Genomic DNA, 20,334 nt, shown 5'->3' on the forward strand with positions numbered 1-20,334 from the left:
ATTTTTTTAGAGAGGAGGTGGGACCCACAAGGTGGTCACCCAAGCCTCCAGCCCCACTTTCCATTTTCTCATTTTTTTTCTTTCCTTTTTCCTTTTTCCCTCCTTTTCTTTCTTTCCTTTCTTTTTCCCTTTTCTTTCTTTTTCTTCTTCCTCTTCTTTCCTTCTTCCCTTTCCTCATTAAACTCATTCCCTCTTAGAAAACTTAGGTCTTGATGATTTCTACCTAAGTTAGTAAAAGAAAAAAAGGAAAAAAAAGCTCTCACACGGCAGCCCATCCTCTCCAAAAAAAAAAAAACGTCTCTCTCTCTCTCTTTCTCTCCCCTTTGAAGTCCCACAGCACCCTCTCTCCTTGAGGACAACCTCCTTTGGTGCAGCAAGAGCCCAGCCACGTCTTCAAGCTTCAGCTCCAGCCATCTTCATCCTTGCATCCAGCTCTCCATTCCAGCCACCATCCTTGCTGCAGCCCACCTCCAAGCTCACTGCTACCACAGCCTCCAGCGGACCAGCTCCTTGCTGCATCTTCATCCAGCCAACAGCCACAACACTTCCAGCCATTACCAACCTCCTTGGCAGCTTCATCTGCCATCTCTCTCAGCCACCGCCAACAGCCTTCATCACCACCAATAGAAGCTGAACTTCCAGCCATTCAAGCTCCAGCCGGACCTCCTTCCTCCAGCCCTCTCCAGCCATTCTTTGGTAACAGCTGATCCTCCACTTTGCTTCAGTCCCTCTAGACGTTGCAGCAACCCCCTTTGGGTAACCTCCATCTCCAGCAACCCCCTTCGTTGCAGCTGCTCCATTTTGTTGCAAGGAAGAGCTTGAGGTAAGGCCCCCACCTTGTTACATTTGGTTTGAATGTGTAATAACCCTTTTCCATGCCATATGATGATAGAATGCTGTCATAAATTGCTTCATCAACACAACGTGAATCAGTTTAAAACTGAACTCATGTTGGTGAAAGGTTTTAGTTGTAGATAAAAATAAAAACAAAAGAAAAGAAAAGAAAGGGAAAATATGAAAAATACATATCTCATGTATAGGGGCTAATCAAACGATAAGGTCCATCCACTCAATGGATTGGATCTCCCGTTTCGCAAGCCAACAACAAAGAATATGTTGTATCCCCATTGATTTGTGTATTAGTTTTATATTTCATGATACTTTATGATAGAAAATGCATTTATGTTAGGATTGTTAATTTATTCCATTCATTTCAATGTACATTTCATTATGATCTAAGTTAGAATCCATAGAGTTCATTTCGGTACAAAGTCCATAGGTTATTTCATGTAAATTTTTGCATCTTTAAATTCTGTGAATTTTATTAATGTTAGATCTGTATGACTTTAGTTACTGTAAAAATTTTGATCTAATTTTAAATCATTATTACCAAAAAAAAAAGGTGACAATGGGTTTTGGACCTGCCTGGAATTTCCAATATTTGTTTTAGCAGACAAGATCAGTCAAAATCACCCTTGTGGGAGATCCGGATTGTCCTTCAAAAATCACAGTGGATTCATAATTAAATATACTAGTGATCTGGAAATTTTAAGTTTTTCCAAGTAGTTTTGATCTCTTACAAAAATCAGATTTCCCAGCCGCCTGGGAAAATCTTGATTTTCCTTTGTCAGGGTATAGACAGACCCTAATGCAACGACTCCTCCAAATCTGTAGTCCGTCTGTAAAAACTTTCAACATGAAAGTTGTTCCTAACATGATTTCCTGTCATTTCCCAAAATTTGGGAATTTTTGGATCTGTTTCATTATTTTTCCCGGATTTTCTCTTTCTGTCTAACAGATTCCAATATCCAGAAATTCCAGAGATTTAGGTCTCTGACAATAGTGTAGTCTTTTCCAAACCGTAACCCAAATCCCAATAGTGTCAAAAGATAAAATCTTTCTATGTTTGTCAGGGACATTTTCCCACAATTTCAGCCATTTTCCCATCTGTCTGCCATTTTTACCACATTTTCTACCGAAACCTGTCTGTTTCCTTCATTTACTAGAGTCGCCGGATTCCATCCGACTTGCCGGAGTGGTACAGCTCCGACCATAGGTCAAAACCAGAAAGTGTCAAAGGAACAAATCTTTGTCTTACTGTCCTCTGTCATCCCATAAAATTTGGGAAATTTTTATGGAAGTTTGATATCCTAAATTCCCTTTAGAATCAATATTTTAGGCAAAAATCATGAAATTTAGGGTTTTTATTTGAATTTCCATATTTAAAAAATACAAAAAAATTAGATTTTCGAGCTTCATTCTGTTTTTAGGGTTATTTTAGGTGTCCATGCCAAATTTGGTTTAATTCCAAGTTTATTTGCTCCATGTGTTAGTTTATATTTAAATTCAGAAGCGAAAATCAAGTTAAATTTGATATTTATGATATTTTCACCATTTTAGGGTTTTTATCATGTACATAAGCATGTAGAATCATATTAGGGTTAATTTTAATCTCATTTGCATTTCATATTTTTCCATTTTGCAAAATTTATTTCAGAAAACCCTGGTTTCAAGGCCATAGTCTTGTTATCGGGGGTATTTTGGTCATTTTGACCTAAATTTCGAAATTTCAATTTCTAGGTCTCCAAAATTTCATGCATATCATCATATTTCATCATATTATGTTTGATTTATTTTATTTGATTTTCAAATTTCTAAAATTTATAAAAATTCTTTTAGAAAACCCTGATTTCAAGGTCATCAGGGGTATTTTGGTCATTTTGACCTCAATTTCGAATTTTCAAGTTTATTTTTGAAATTTATTCATTATTCATCATGTTTATATCAAAGGGGGTATGATTTTGGGTTTATATCTGAATAATATCCGATAATTTCCCATATTTTCGGATAAATTCAGAAAAACCTACATTTTTGTGCTAACCTTGTTTTCTAGTTTTGCAGCAACATTCAAGAAGAAGACTTAGATTTTATTTTTTTATTTCAATTCAATGTAATCTCAAATGTAATAATTTGGAATAAGAGTTACTTTTCTGCTTAGAATAGGGCTGCATTGCATATAGTTTAATTTATGCAAATTTCGATATTTGATGTATGATTCATGTGCATTTATTTCAAATCCACTATGGTTTACACGAATGGCACGTGCACAAGCTCTTATGGAGTTTATAAACTCGGTGGGATTCGTATTTATGGCCATAGTCAGAATACGAAGAAAACCAAGATTTATGATCTTTATATCAGCCACATTCAGCCTACACTCTTAGGCTAACTTCAAAAATGCACTGCATTTTTCAAAGTTTCAAAAGGATTTCCCAATTTCTCAATGAAATTCCCTTTTCAAATTCATATTCATTCATTCATATCATTCAAATTGCATTATTTTCAAACTCATTTTCCAATTTCAATTTCAGAAAATTCAATTTTCTCAAGAATTTCCAAGTCTTTCTTAGGATTGGATTTTCTCAGAATTCCAAATTTTCAAATGAGATTTCAAGGCATTTCCCAAGTTCAAATCAAGATTTTCCTATGTTTTCAAATTCTCAAATTTCAAAATCCCAAGTTTTCAGAAATCGATTTTCTCATATTTTCCAGTTTTCCTGAGAATTCATTTTTCATTTCAAAAGTCATTTTCCAATGAATTTCTTAGATTTTCTCAGAATTCTCAAATCCATTTTCTCAGAAAAGCAATTCCAAATTTCAAAATCGATTTTCCAAAGTTCAAGTTTTCCTGAGAAATCACTTTCCAATGCAAATTTCTGATTTTCAATGAACTTCAATGATTTTCCCAGGAATCCCAATTTCAAGTACTTTTCCAATCATTTTTCCAGCATATTTCAATTTTCCAAAGCAAACATCATGTTTCTCAAACTTGCATTATTTTCAAAATTTCATAGCACAAGCCTGATTCTTTGTGCATTCTAGGAAAAATAGAGCATAATTTAGATATTTGAGTCGAGTTAAAGCACATAATTGGTCCTTGGTTTAATTACCCCTGGTAAAGGCGCCAGGAACGGTTGAACCTCGTACCGACAGGCGGATCCCATTCCACAGAATTTTCCCGCAAATTTTCAAAACGGAGGCGAGTAATTTTCAAAACCATTTTCAAAACTTTGGTCGAGTTTGACTCGCGAAATTCGTTTCTCTCTCGCAAGGGAGGGGAAAAATTTTTTGCGATGATAACATAAGGCAAGCTGTAACTGTGCAAGATAGTGATGCACACGTCAATAGCAATGGAGATTGTAACTACACATAACGAAGTGGTCGTCAAGCCGTGATGACAGCAACTAGATAATGGAATGTTTGTGACAGTGAAGCAGGTGCTGGTAAAGTGGGTGTGTGAATACATAGGTGGTTGTGAAAAATGGTGAGACAATGTATATGTAACAGTACATGTTGCAGGTGAGGCTCCTTGTAAGGGGATTTCAGCCTTAAGTTCTACTAAAATGTCACCAGAAATCGGTAGACTCAGGAGAATCTGTAGCGACTCTGAAAACTTAAACCATGAAGAATAAGCTAATTTACTAACCAATTCCTGCTGCCTACCGAATTCACATATAAATTTGCTTGCATGTTTTAATAAAAGGAAAATTCTGTAAAGGAAACAAAGAAAATGTCTAGGAGCTGATGTAAAGTAAGCTACCATGAAGTGCTGAGCATAGCATCTAATAATTTGAACATAAATAAACCCAGAAAACTCAAAGGTAATTTGCAAAGAATATGCTGGAATATTGATGTTTCCTTACTATGACAGCAGGGGAGGTTACCTGTGACGTTGATAGAGTCATCTGAGAACTGAGAGAATAGGCGTATGAATTTGGAGGAAAGGGGACCAAAAGAAGCTATCAGGTCCTGACCCTGCAGATGTGGTTATGACTGAGACCCACTAACAGATGGTTCGCCAACGGGAGCTGGAGCTAGCCGATTATTGCTGGTTGATGACCAATATTCGTCGCTACTAGGTAGGTCCAGCCTAGGATCGGCTCTGGTGATAAGAGCAGCAGAAAACCTCCAGCAGGCATTGTCGCTGAAGCTCCTCGAAATCCATCAAATGCATGATGTAACCATAATTTTAAGCCTTGGACAAAGGATGATCCACAGACATGAATCCACAGTGAATATCACCAACTCCCAAATATGACCACGATCCTTTGTTCTCCTTCCAAACGCAGGAAAACACATTTTGCAAAAAGAGAAGTCCAGCCGCTTTCAAATCTGTTGAACTAAATCACGCAAGCGGCGATGGATTGATACAACTTGCCAGCTAAATCACTCAGGCCAAATTGTCAATTTCCTTCTCTTTGGCTATTGAGAATAGTAAACAATCACCATACATAATTTCTAAAACAGAAGAAATTCCTTTTGCAGTAATATTTCCATTTGAACAAGAACAGAAGCTTCTTACAAAATATGGCCTCTTTCCCCCCCCCCCAACCACAGTATCACTGATTCTTGGCAATACAGACATTACGATTAAAAGGGGGTGACAGGGAATTCTAACAATGTGTATCGGATATACAACGAGAGAAAAAAAAAATGGAATGATCAGATAAGACTAAAGCAATGTATAAATGCGATGGTTGGACCAAAGTTGGAAATAGCATATAAAAAAAAACTGGAAACACAAAGCATCAAACGAAAGATATAGAGAACGAAATGATATCGATTATAAGCTGACATTTATATTCATATAAATTGCAGAAATCCAACAAAAAATAAAAAAAAAGAAAGAAAAAAGAAGAAGAAAAGAACGAGCTATATAAAAAAAAATGTCGGAATAGCAAGTATTCATGTTACTGTTGGCAACAGGTGGGTCGATACTGCTATATGCAGGTCGATCCCACCTGCAATGCCCTGAAGAAAAACAAATTTTAAGATAGGGGGGATGCGATAATATGGAAATTCTGTAGAAAGCAAAGTAAAAGGGGAGAAGAAAATTTATGGAAAAGTAAAAAAAAAAAAAAAATTTGAATACGACAAACAGCAGAAAGGGGGATATAATAGGAAAGGGAAAAGGGCGATCTACTTACCTCCGATTACTGTTTGAATCTTAGAGGGAGGAATTCTCCTTTTACTCCTAGTGCTGAATCTCTGTTATCGATGGAGGGGAGGAAGAAAATGGATTTAGGGAAGGAGAAATGTGAAGAAAGGTGAGAAAAATCATGGATCGTAAAGGAGAGAGAGGGATGTTGGGGTGAAACGCGGTCGTGAAAGAGGAAAAATGGGGAGGTGAAGAAGCGGTGGTGAAGGAGCTGGGGTGAGAACAGATCTATTGCTTGGAAGAAGAGGGGATGCTATGTACACCAGAAAGGGGAGGGGTGAAGACGATCAAAAGGGGAAGAAGGTGCATGCCGTGGAGAGGTAGGAGTCGGATCCGGGGTTTTTCTCGACGTTCCCCTCTTAAGGAGGGGGTTCGAAGTTTCGGGAGGGAAGGTGGTTGAAGATGAAGGGCGATGGAAGGAGGCTTGGCGATGAAGGGCTGAAGATGAGGGTCGACCATGGAGGGTTTGGGAGAGGCAGAGAAGAAGAAAAGGGGGGACTGAGGGAGAGAGAAGCGAGAGTTAGGGTTTTCAAAACCCTAACTCGACTTTTCTAAACATCGAGAATCAGATTTTCCAAAAAAAAGCCTCTTTAAAAAGTTTTCTCTAAAACGGGTTTCTAAAAACTATTTTGCAATTTTCTTCATTTATTTTTTTTTATTTTTTTGGTTCTTTTCTGAGTATTTTTAATTTTTTGTATTTTGGGAAATACAAAATCCTAAAATGTATGGCAAAACTAGGATTTAAACTAATTTTTTTGTATTTTTGAGAAATATTTACAAAAAGAAGGTTTTCAAGGCTATTTTGAGGAAATTTCTTCAGAAAATGGGTTCGGACCCGAGTTTTGAGAAAATGTTTGAGTTTTTGAAGCTTGAATTGAGAAATACATGTGATGGATCCAAATGGATGTCGAATGGACTGTCCGAGCTATTTAAAGACTATTTTTGGTATTTTTTATAATTTAAATTTAAAATTTGAACAAGGAGATTTAGATTTGGATCTGGACAATGGATCCAGATCCGAAATCAATTTAAACATATAAAATGAATTTGATTTCAGTAAAACTTGAGAAATGAATTGGAATTTATATTTAAAAATGACACATTTGCTCAAAAAATGAATTAGGGGCAAGAAGAGAATATTTAAAAGATTTTGAAAAATTTGGGGTGTTCACAGATGCCCCTCTTTGCTACTAAGCCGGTTGAAAGTCAAGCTTAGTGGCAAAGATAACACTCCAAATTTTGAAAATGCCCCAGTCAGCAGATTTGAATTGTTTGTGGAAGAATTTATTTGAAAGATATGGTTTCAGGCTTAATATCTTATCCTGAATGGCTTGGGGGAGCGAAATCCTCGACCATGATATGACTGAATGATAGAGATGAGGAAATCGTGATGGGACTTTGGGCGATGATATCGAAATGATGAAAGATAAGGAATTTAGATCAAGTCTCGTGGGTTTTGACTAGATCAGCTTTGTGGAATGACTCAGGTTTAGCCCTTAACCTGGATGGGTCGAAGATATCTCAAGATAACCTGAATGGGGAAGGGAACATATGATGACCTTGATGGGACATTTTTGAGAAAACGCCTTATGAGATGAAGTTCAAGTAGGACTTTATTCCGGATGGATATACAAAGCATGGATTCCTCGATGGGAAGAACCATGATGGGACTGAAGGAAAATACCTCATCGAAACGAGGGAAACTCGTTGGAACGAGATTCAGGTTTAACCACAACCTGAAGGGGACGACCATATGGAATCTCGAGTGAAGAGACCATGATGGGACCTTCGGAGTTTGGACGAACAAATCCGACAGGGGTTTGCGAAAGGAGGAAGGAAATGGGGTTCCCTAAAGCTTGAAAAAGGGATGAACTTGGGCGTCTCATTGCTGAGACTAAATCAGCTTTTGAATTTAATGACCTCAGGGAGTACAGGTTTTGACCCTTATCCTGAGCGGGAACAACCATACGGATTTCTCGAAACCGTGATGGGACAGGAGAGATACTTCAACTGAATGGGGTAACTCTTCTGAAAGATATAAACAACGCTAGGTTGCATCAAAAATGGATATAGACTACTTATTTCATTCTTAGAATATCTAGAAAATTTTGCCAATAGGATAAATTTATAGTTGACTTCAACGCTTAAAAAATGTGTACATGTGTGCAAAGATATTCCCTTTTTTACCTAGAGTATTTCCTCCAACGAGGTTAACTTCTCGGTCTTAAGAGTCAAATTCAAAATTTTAGCGCTGATGATTTTCTTCAAGGAAGCTGTCTATTTCCTAGATATGAGAAGAGAAGAAATATTCTCAATTTCATAAAAGCAAGTAGTGAAAAGACATTGATAAAAGATATTTTGCATAAGAAAAGATGATTTCTGGCAATTTAGGCAGTTTGATATCTGAGTGTTTTCTCATGATGATCTTCTTGCACTCTCTTTTGAGTCATTGGGCTTTTTCGGGCTTTTAACATCATCCTTCTGATCATGCATATAATTCAGGGTTTATTAACATTAAAATATGCATGATTTTATAAAATAATATTTTAAAAACCCAATTTTATGTTAGTTTTTGAGTAAATGTGCTAAAATGATTTAAAAATAGAAAATACATGAAAAATAGTTTTATTTTACATTTTTATACATATTTTAGTTTTTGTTATATTCATAGTAGTATAGTGTTAGTTTTCAATTAAAAATAAAATAAAAAAATAGAAAAAATAGTTTTTAAAATCATTTTAAATGTTTGTTTTTTAGAAAAGAAAAAAATATATAAATATAAATAGCTAGAATAGTTTTTTTTTTAGTTTTGATTTTAATTTTTGAAAACTTTATAATAAACTAGTTTACATAGTTTTTGTTTTTACAAAATTGAAAAAAAATATAAAATAACCAACCGGTTTACACGGTTTGGGTTTCTTGGAAAAAATTGAGAAAATCATAAATAAACCGGCTGAACCGATTTGAATTTAAAAAAAAATAATAAACAAACCGGCTTGAACCGGTTTGCATTTGTTTCAAACCGGTTCCAGCCGATTTGTTGCTCTTAAAAACCCCAAAAACAGGGAGCGGAAGGGCGCCTCCTCCATTCACGCCCAAACCTTCCTCTTTCCCTCTCTTTTCCTCTTTTCTCACCCTCCTCCACCAACACCGGGCCATTTCTTACCTCTTTCTTCCCCTTCTCCCTATTTTTCTCATCTTCCTCAGCCGGTGATGGTGGTGGAGCTTCAGTCCGGCGACGGCGGCGGTGGTGGAGGTCGCCACATTCTTTCCTAACCCCTCAGGTTCACGGTGAGTGCTGATTGTTCTTCATCCTCTTATTCTTCTTCTTCTTCTTTATTTCTTCTTTATCCGATTTCTTCTTTCTTCATCATCTCCGATTCATCTTCTTCTTCTTTTTCTTCCGATCTAATTCATCTTCTACTTCTTCTTCTTCTTCCAATCTCCAGTTCTTCTTCTTTTTTCTCTTCTTCCTCCGATTTCTTCTTCTGCCAATTCTTCTTCTTCTTTTTTCAAATCTTATTCCTCTTCTTTTTCTTCTTTGTTTTTTTTTAATCGATCATCTATTTGTTATGTCCTGTTTCTGAAAAAACGAGAAAAGAAAATAAAATCGTAATAAAAATCTGCATTATGTGTTGATTTCATTTTTTTATTCCCGATTTTCTCCTTTATTGTTTTTCATCCATCGTTTTTTTTTTAGAGTTTCTTGTTTCTTTACATATTTTTTTTTTAGTCGTTCATTACATTTCTTCATTATGCATCCGAATTCCAGTTTTATTTCATCGTAATTGCTGTTTTCAATTTACTATTTTCTGATTTTGTTGTTATGAAGTATCTGTTGTTTCATTGTTGTAATTTTTGTTTTTGTTTTTTTTAGCATTTGTTTCTTATATTTCTTTACTGCAATTTCCTGTTTGTTTTTAAATCAGTTTTACTAGTGGCTGCACCTTCCGATTTCTTCATGTTTTCAATATTGTAATTTCATGTTTTTACATAGTTCGGTTTAATCATTTCCTGTTTTTGCTTTATTTCATGTTTCAGTTTCTCTTAATCAATTTCAAGTAATTTCTAGTTGTTTTTGTTTCTTTCATTTCCGATTCATGTTTTCAGTTTTAGTTCAGTAAATTCGGTTTGTGAAAATTGCTTAGTGTCTTTTATGTTACTCTTAATTTTAGAATTACATAGTTCATTAACATTAGTTTAATATCGTTTTAATGTTCATTAGTTTCTTTTGATGCCATATTTCAGTGTTTTTAGCATTTAGCTAGTTTAATATTGTGTTTACTTCTATCTCTGGTACTGCTCGTGTTCATTTGAATTGTGCAGGATAGCACAAGACTGGAGCGGAAACGATTACGTGACACGAAGTACGAAGAATAAAGCTTCATTTTGCTTTTATTTTTAGAATTAGGAATTTTAATTGGGTTTGTAAATATTGCACTTTACGCCCTCTGCGAAGGGTATTCATTTGTTGTAATAGTTAGTTGTTTTTACTTTTCTGAACATTTTACATTTCAAATAATTCGGCAATAAAGAGTAGTTTAGATTTGTGTGTTTGAATACAACATATTCCCGTTCCCTGAGTTCGACCCGGTCTCATCCACTAGTGAGAACCGGTTTTTATTATTTGATGTCTGGTTTTCACATGTTTTACATTTAAAAATCTTTTCAAAATTACAACGATTGCAAAAAGACATCACCTTCATTTTGGAGATGTTCCTGACTTTTCTCTCTTTTTCAGGGAAGGGTACGTCACAAACTCCTTCATCTCGGAGATGCTTCGATCCTTTATTTTCTCAGGGATTATATATGATGTTGGCTCAAAGGTCTTTAGATGATAGCTGAAATCAAATATCATTTAGGGTTTGTCGGTAGGTCTATCACATCCACCTTCATCTCGACGGTGATCCGAACTTTCCCTGGAAGGATCCGTCACAAACTCCTTCATCTTGGAGATGTTTCAAATCTTCTTTGGCCCTGGGGGTCTACTCGCTTAATTCGCCTTCATCTTGACGACAATTGAGAGATCCCTTTTGCAGATATTTGATTGCAGCTTTAAAATGAGAGGATATGGATTAAGTGAATTCTTTTATAGCTCAGGATATTTCCACTGTCTAATTGCCAGAAAAATCATCTTTAAACATGCGTTATAGCCATGATCAATATCAATTCGTTTCTGGCTTTTCAATGTCATCGAATATTTCTTTTGCCAATCATACCGAGGATATTTCTTTCATCCTTTTGGTTGATCAAACAGGGAAAAGATTTGAATTTTACCTCTTTTTCGCAAAAAGTTTCACCTTTTTGGAAAGAAATACTGGAGGTAATCTAACGTAATTCCTTTGTGCAATAAGAATATTGGAATCAACAAATATTTTTAGCAAATTGACAAAGTTTTCAAGGATCCTTTGTGAAATAATCGCTCAATATAAATTTTGACGAAACCTTGAGTTGAAACTTGGGAAGGAATATTTAGATTTTTGTTTTGACTGACCAGCTCGAAAGCAAAATTTGATTGACCGACCAGCTCGAAAGCAGGATTTTTTGGAAGTACCAGCTCGAAAGCAGGATTTTTGTCGCCCGACCAGCTCGAGAGCAGGATTTTGATTGGAAGTACCAGCTCGAAAGCAGGATTTGATTGCCCGACCAGCTCGAAAGCAAGATTTTTTTAGAAGTACCAGCTCGAAAGCAGGATTTGATTGCCCGACCAACTCGAAAGCAGGATTTTGTTTGACCGACCAGCTCGAAAGCAGGATTTGATTGCCCGACCAGCTCGAAAGCAGGATTTTTTGGAAGTACCAGCTCAAAAGCAGAATTTTGGTTGCCCGACGAGCTCGAAAGCAGGATTTTTTGGACGTACCAGCTCGAAAGCAGGATTTTGTTTGCCCGACCAGCTCGAAAGCAGGATTTTTTGGAAGTACCAGCTCGAAAGCAGGATTTTTTGGAAGTACCAGCTCGAAAGCAGGATTTTGGTTGACCGACCAGCTCGAAAGCAGGATTTGATTGCCCGACCAGCTCGAAAGCAGGATTTGTTTGCCCGACCAGCTCGAAAGCAGGATTTGATTGCCCGACCAGCTCGAAAGCAGGATTTTGATGGAAGTACCAGCTCGAAAGCAGGATTTGTTTGACCGACCAGCTCGAAAGCAGGATTTGATTACCCGACCAGCTCGAAAGCAGGATTTTGATGGAAGTACCAGCTCGAAAGCATGATTTGTTTGACCGACCAGCTCGAAAGCAGGATTTTGATTGACCGACCAGCTCAAAAGCAGGATTTGTTTGCCCGACCAGCTCGAAAGCAGGATTTGTTTTGCCCGACCAGCTCGAAAGCAGGATTTTTTGGAAGTACCAGCTCGAAAGCAGGATTTGATTGCCCGACCAGCTCGAAAGCAGGACTTGATTGCTCGACCAGCTCGAAAGCAGGATTTGATTGCCCGACCAACTCGAAAGCAGGATCTGTTTTGCCCGACCAGCTCAAAAGCAGGATTTGATTGCCCGACCAGCTCGAAAGCAGGATTTGTTTTTCCCGACCAGCTCGAAAGCAGGATTTGTTTTGCCTGACCAGCTCGAAAGCAGGATTTGATTGCACGACCAGCTCGAAAGCAGGATTTGTTTTGCCCGACCAGCTCGAAAGCAAGATTTGTTTTGCCCGACCAGCTCGAAAGCAGGATTTTTTGGAAGTAGTAAGAATGATTGACATTGATAGAGATGTGACCCAAAGGTTTGAGAATGATGGATATTTGATGAGATTGTAACCCGAAGGCTTTGGACTTGAAATACATTGATGAAGTTGTAACCCGAAGGCTTGAAAAGGATATTCATTAATGAAATTGTAACCCGAAGGCTTGAAAAGGATATATATTGATGAAATTGTAACCCGAAGGCTTTGAAAAGGATATACATTGATGTAATTGTAACCTGAAGGCTTGATATTTGATGAAATTGATAGACATTTGGTGAGAATTTAGGAGACAATGATTTAGGTTTATCCCTTAACTTGAAAGGGAAGAGGGAAATTTTTGAGGATATACTTGAGACTTGAATTCAGAAGAGACATGACAAGATTTATGATTTAGGATTTAGATGGACCAGTACATTTGGCTGTATGCGGTCCAATTTTCAGGATTAGCCCCTTGTCCTGAACGGGAAAAAGAATAAAATTTAAACAGATAGAAGGAAAATAAAATTTGATGAAATATTGATAAAAAATGGAGAAAATTTTGAGGAAATTTATTTACTTTATAAAAGAATTTTCATAAGTAGCATTTGTTGCTCCTATGATCGATCTCAGGATTATCCCTTGTCCTAAGAAAGAATACCTCGAATGTCGAGGTTCAGGTTTTATCCCTTAACCTGAAAGGGGAAAGAATAGAATTTAAGAAAAGAAATTTAGAAAATCAATTTGATGAGACTTTTTCAAAAAGAATTCTCATAGGTAACATCATTGTTGCCCCTACGAGAGGTCTCAGGGTTATCCCTTATCCTGAATGAGAAAAAGAATAGATTTTAAGAAAAAATAATCAAAGGAAATTGATATAAATCTAGAAAATCAATAAAGATTGGCAAAACTTGTATTTACAAAAGAATCCTCATAGGTAGCGTTATTTCTCCTACGAGGGGTTTTAGGATTTTCCCTTATCCTGAATGGGAAAAAGAATAGAATTTAAGAAAATTTAATGAAAGGAAATTGATATAAATCTAGAAAATCAATAAAGATTGGCAAAACTTGTATTTACAAAAGAATCCTCATAGGTAGCGTAATTGCTCCTACGAGGGGTTTCAGGATTTTCCCTTATCCTGAATGGGAACAAGAATAAAATTTAAGAAAATTTAACAAAATTTAACAAAGGGAAATTGATATAAATCTATAAACTCAATAAAGGTTGATAAAACTTGTATTTACAAAAGAATCCTCATAGGTAGCATTGTGACTCCTACGAGGGGTTTCAGGATTATCCCTTATCCTGAATGGGAAAAAGAATAGAATTTAAGAAAATTTAATGAAAGGAAATTGATATAAATCTAGAAAATCAATAAAGATTGGCAAAACTTGTATTTACAAAAGAATCCTCATAGGTAGCGTTATTGCTCCTATGAGGGGTTTCAGGATTTTCCCTTATCCTGAATGGGAAAAGAATAGAATTTAAAAAGATTTAATGAAGGGAAATTAATATAAATCTAGAAGATCAACAAAGATTAACAAAACTTGTATTTACAAAAGAATCCTCATAGGTAGCATTGTTGCTCCTACGAGGGGTTTCAGGATTATCCCTTATTCTGAATGGGAACACCTCGGACAACGAGGGTCAGGTTTATCCCTTAACCTGAGGGGGAAAATATGAATAAAGGAAATACCTCATGGGAAAGAGGCATCAGGTTTATCCCTTAACCTGAAAGGGTACACCTCGGACAACGAGGGTCAGGTTTTTCCCTTAACCTGAAAGGGTAAAGAATATGATAAAATTTTAATAGAATTGAGGAAATATTTGATAAACTTGATAAAACTTGATAAAATTGATGTAAACTTGATAAAAACATGAATAAAATGAATGAAACTGATAAAGATATAAAAATCAACTGAAGATTTATAAGATTTGAGAAAAAGGAGTTTTCTTGATCCTGCCTGCATAGGGGATCTTGAAAGAAAAAATGTTTATTTAAAAGATAAGTGGGAAAGCATTTTTCTTGGAGAAAGTCCACTGTAAGGAGAATGATCAATGCGAGATCTGATCCTTTTAAAAGGAATCATCATGAGAGATCATCATGAGAGATCATCATGAGGGTTAATTTTGAAGATAATGGTTTAAAAACCCATTTTAAGAAAAATCAATGTGATAGTTTGCTTTGAAGAAGATTAGATCAAAATATTGAATTTTTGGTGATCATGAAGAAGTTTTTGCAGAAATTCTCAAGATTTTTAGGATTTTGAAAATCCTCATAGGTAATATCATTTCTCTCATGATGATGTTTTGGGATTGTCCCTTATTTTGAAAAGAATAGGAAAAATACAAAATTTTCAAAATAAAGAAGTTGATATCAACGGATATGAAGAAAATTTGACATTTTCATTGATAGGAAAATATTGACAACAACGACTGAAATATTTACAAGCTTGTTTGACCAAAGGTCACAAAAGACTGGGACTGAGTTGTCCCTATTAGGTGACTGAAAAGAGAGAAAGCAGAAAAATATTGACATGATTCGGGAAGCTAGGCCAGGACGGGTAGCTACTCTTCTACCAGCAGCTTTTTGTCAATGCAGTCTTGAACGATGTTTTTGAAAACAAAGCAGTGCTCGATATCATGCCCCATTGCCCGATGGAATTTGCAGAACTGATCTTTGAATCTTCCCATAGTCACAGGTGGATCTGCTACCTTGGGAAGTTTAACCATCTCTTTTGTTATCATATACTCAAGAACTTCCTCAAGTGTTTGCTCTAAGGGGGTAAACTTGCGGTCATATCCCCAACCATCATGCTTCGGTTTCCCTTGGGGCTTAGACTCTAACTGATTGCTCGAGGGAGGATTGTCATTCTGCCTGCTGATCCCACTCTTTTGACTGGAACAGTCATCTCTGCCTGACCCACCGGTGTGGTTTTTTCTGCCACCTCTTTTGTTTTTGCCATTGTTGTTGGAGGAATTGGTAGAAAAGGTAAAGTTGGTTTTCTTTTCACATCCTGACTGCCTTCTGCCAAGGTGATGCCATGATAGGTTCCATTCTCTAATCCCATTTCGAGCCATTCGACTCGCTCTATAACTTGATGAAAGATTTAGACGGAGAAGTAGAGATCAAACCCTTCAGATGTTGGGAGAAATTGTTCAAAATTATTGAGAGTGCATGCCCCTCTGATATTGGATCCTTCATCCTGTTGCAAGTGGATCTCCATCTATGAATGAAGTCTTTTGCCTTCTCATTGTCATTTTGCTTTAGGTTGAAAAGATGGTTGAGGGTAGGTGAAGCCTCAGTATTGAAGAGAAACCTTTCAATGAACAAGTCGATGACTTTGTCAAATTCTCGCAGTTCAATCGGGTTGATGTGGTCAGCATACCATCTTGCTGCAACTCCTTCCAAACTACGTGGAAAGCATAAGAATAAAGCCCTATTGTTCTTTTGAATCGGTTGCACTCGGCGAAAAATGTAGCCAGATGAGCCTTGGGGTTGCCGGTCCCATCAAACTTTATGAATTTACGAGGAAGATCTTCCCAGTTGTCATCTCCTTCTAGGCCGTCATAAAAATCTGCACCGGTGTAGCTCTTTTTGCCTTTGTCCTGGGCTTGTAAGTCTTTGATCGCAGGAGTCATTTCTCTCATTTTCTCCTGCATTGGATCTTCTGCTGGGATCTGACCTTTGGCTTTGCTTGCTGACTGGTGCCCCTCATTGACTTTCTTGGGTCGATACAAGGGATTGTGAAAATATGTGGGCTGCTCTTCCTCTAAGTCCTCCTCTGCTAACTCTGAAGTGCTGTCATACTGAACCTGCTTCTTGCTGCCTTTTCCCTTGGCTTTGCTTTTAGAAGATATTTCCTCAGGGTTTTCCTCAGCCTATTCAGACATCATTTTGGCCATCACTTTTCAAAACAATTTGTATGTAGCTGAATCAACATTGCTTTCTGCTTCTTGGCCCTGTTGTTTGGATGACCTGATGGAGTTCATTTCCTCTCCTTCACTGTCGCTTTGCTGGGGCACTGTTTCCTTTTCAGTCCTCTGCCGAACCATGATGAAACGTCAATGTCCTCTCTGAAGGTAAGAATGGGATATTTAGAAAATTTTTTGGAGGAAATTATGATAAAGGAGGAAATTAAAGTCTGATAATGAAAATATCCCATTGCGAGGGATTAGATTGTCACCAAAAATTTGTGACAACCACATTGTTTTTTCTAAAAAAGAATGAACAAATACTTAATTTTGAAAGGGACATATCCTGACAAAAATTTATTTTACAAAAGAATTTGAAAGGGGATATCTAAAGAAAATTTGAAGAATTTGCAGGCAAGATCAAAGAACTTGAAGAAATCAGAAGAATAAAGGGAAAGTACTCCTGGGTTTTAAAAAATTTTGAATAATATATACCCAGGGTTTTGTAGAATATAGGGAAGATATAAAATATCATACAATCACAGATATACAAACAAGGATGTATAAGCAGCATTCCCTAAAGCTGACTCTATATGCAATATTTGAAATGGCTAATAGGACCTTAATCCTAACTCTAAGATTTAGATCATCCGATTCCAATCAAGGTATGCCGATATACTCAAGCCGAAGCTCGAAGTACGTGGCATATAAGATATCTCTTCGGTTCTAAGGTAATGGCTTCCCAACATCCTTGAGCACCTACCGATATACCTCGGACTATGGCCCTTAGGTACGTGGCAAGGGGGCGCGAACCCAAATAAGTGGTTCAGTTGTGAGGCTCTCTCCCGAACTATGGTTCAGTGAGACAGCCCAGCAACGTGAAGACCGGGACAATATAGGTAGGGATGTTTTCAAAAAATATGATCAACATGCAATAAAACCAGAAAGCTCTAATGCAAGTCCTAAAGAGATAGAATTTAAATAAAGAGAAGCATATACTTGCATACATTGTTTTGCATTCAATCCCTAAAATTGAGGAGAGTTGTATTTAAGACCTAAGTCTAATGTGAACATGGATATAATCTCCTCAATATGGTCCTACCAAACCATACTTAGATCCTATATGAAAATAATGTTAGCTTAGGACAAAGTCTAGGCTTCTAAGGTTTGCATGAAAAATGTAGCTGACATATGTTAGAATAAAGACTTAGATTATATAAAAGCAAAGCAAAGGCATAATTCGACCAGACGAAGACGAGTCCCATCTCGGTCGCCAAAACTGTGATCATCGCAAAATTTTTCCTCTCTTGTGGTTTCTCTCTCTTCCTTCTCTTTCCCTTTTCTAACCTCTATTCTCCTCCTTTTTGAAGGGAGAAAAATAAAAGAAAGAAAAGAAAGAGAGAAGAGAAGAGAAAAAGAAAGAAAGAGAAAAAGATGAACTATTTTGCGCGGTCTCATTTGACCTTAATTTGAAAATATTTAGCAAATAACTCGCCTCCGTTTTTTTTTTTAAATATTGCGGGAAAATGGAGAGAAGGGATTCGCTCGTCGGTACGAGGTTCAACCGTTCCTGGCGCCTTTACCAGGGGTAATTGAACCAAGGATCAAATCTATGCCTTTTGCTTTGCCCAAATATAATCTGAGAATTTATTCTAAATCTAGATGCACAAAGAATCATGCTTGTGCAATGCAAGAATGTATGCTCTTTTTGAAAGATGTTTTGAAAATTTCCAAGTATTCTGAGATGAACTTGGTAAAGAAATGAAGAAGTGATTGAATTTAACTTAGAGCTTGAGATAGATCAGAGAAGTTCTAAGTTTTTGGAGTAAATCAGGATTTGGAAGAATAAATGAGAAAGAATGACTTGAAGCTTTGAAATGAAAGAAAATGAAGTTTCAAAGTCAAAATCGACTTTGAATTTGGTTTTGAATTTAGAAAAGGAAATAAATACTTGAGATGGAATTGAATTTGGATTTTTAAGTTTGGAATGGATCTGAGATAATCAAATGGTATTTAAGAATAGAAATGGATTTAGGTTGTTCAGATGAGATCTGAAAATGGAATTGGATTTGAAATCTAGAATTGGGAATGGAGTTGGATCTAAAGATGGATTTAAGACCTGAGATCTGAGATTCGAGATAAAATTGGGTTCTGGATCCTAAGATGGATTTGGATCAGAAGTCTTGGATCCTAAGATGGATTTGGATCTGAAGTCTGAGATCCAATGTAGAGTTGGACTCTGGATCCTAAAATGGAATTGGATCTGAAGTCTAATATCCAAAGTGAAATTTGGTTCTGGATCCTAAATGGATTTGGATCTGAAGTCTAAGATCCAAAGTGAAATTGGAGTCTGGATCCTAAAGAGGAATTGGATTTGAAGTCTGAGATCCAATTTGAGTGTTGAATTCTGGATCCTAAAAAATGGGTTTGGAGTTAAATTCAGAAGATGAATCAAGAACTTTTAAATTGAACTTGAAATTTAGAATTTGAATATACAAACGAATTTCAAAGTCAATCTAGACCTCGAATTTTTGAATTTGGAATTTGAAATGAAGATGAAGGGAATCTCAAAGTTAAATTGAACTTTGGATTTGATTTGGAATTTTTGAATATAAATGAATTTGGAATTTCAAAGTTAAATTGAACTTTGAAATCTGATTTGAATTTGAATATATAAAAATGACCTTGAAATCCCAAAGTTAAATTGAACTTTGAGATTGAAAATGAAATTGAATTTGGAAATGAAAGGATGGATTGGATTTTATAAGAGTTGAAGATAGATTGAGGAAGATATTTACATCATTTGGAGTTTTTGAAAAGAGGAATTTTGAAAATATGATGCAGTTCTATCCTAAATGATGAATGAATTTAAAGATTTTGAAATTAGATTTTGAAAAGCTATTCCATTCTTTAAATGAATTAAAACAAGATTGAAGATATAATACATCCTTGACTATGGTCATTAAATGTATTATATAATAATCTATATTTAAATTCAGGTGAAGAATGAAACACATTTGGTGCTTTTATAGAATTTAAAATGAAATTAACTCTCAATATACCCTGACTATGGTCATTGGCATATATTTTGAATTAATTTTAGGTTAAATTCTAATAAAAGAAGGAAAATATTTAAGGAAAATATGATAAATTTCGAAAATGGATCCAGTGTAGATCCAGTGTTATTTCGTAAAAGATAAAAATCCTAAGTTTTGTCCACACCCTGACTATGGCCATTGATATGGATCATCAACTTAGTATTAATTTACCTCTTACGAAATGGTGCACGTGCCATTCGTGTTTCGCCATTGTGAGGATTTTGGAAAATAAAGGTAAAGAGCATGAAAACAAATAATTCATGGTATTTACATGCTCATTCATTCTATTTAAAACTGGAAATATAAATTCTCATTTAAAATCTAATTATTACAATACACGAAATTGAATTTACAACTCCAAATAATGATATTTTTCATATGTTCCCTGCAAAAAAATGAGTTAGCACAATTATAGAAGAAAATACTTCCTTGAAAGTAAAATTGCATGTGATTGTGCCAATCCTAATACAAGATGCTATGCTCACACTGAATGAGAAATGCATACAAAATGTTGGTCTATAAGTTAGGGCTTACCTAGCAGTAGGGATTTAAGCAACTCAATACTTGTAAAACCAGAACTTTAATTTCAGAGAAGAGAACCTTCATGCAGCAATATGCATATTAATAGGGCTGAACATAGAGAATAACATAGAAAATGCACAATATT

Source organism: Nuphar pumila, chromosome 7, assembly GCF_984573655.1.
Source record: "Nuphar pumila chromosome 7, dmNupPumi1.hap1.1, whole genome shotgun sequence".
Classification (NCBI taxonomy): Eukaryota; Viridiplantae; Streptophyta; class Magnoliopsida; order Nymphaeales; family Nymphaeaceae; genus Nuphar; species Nuphar pumila.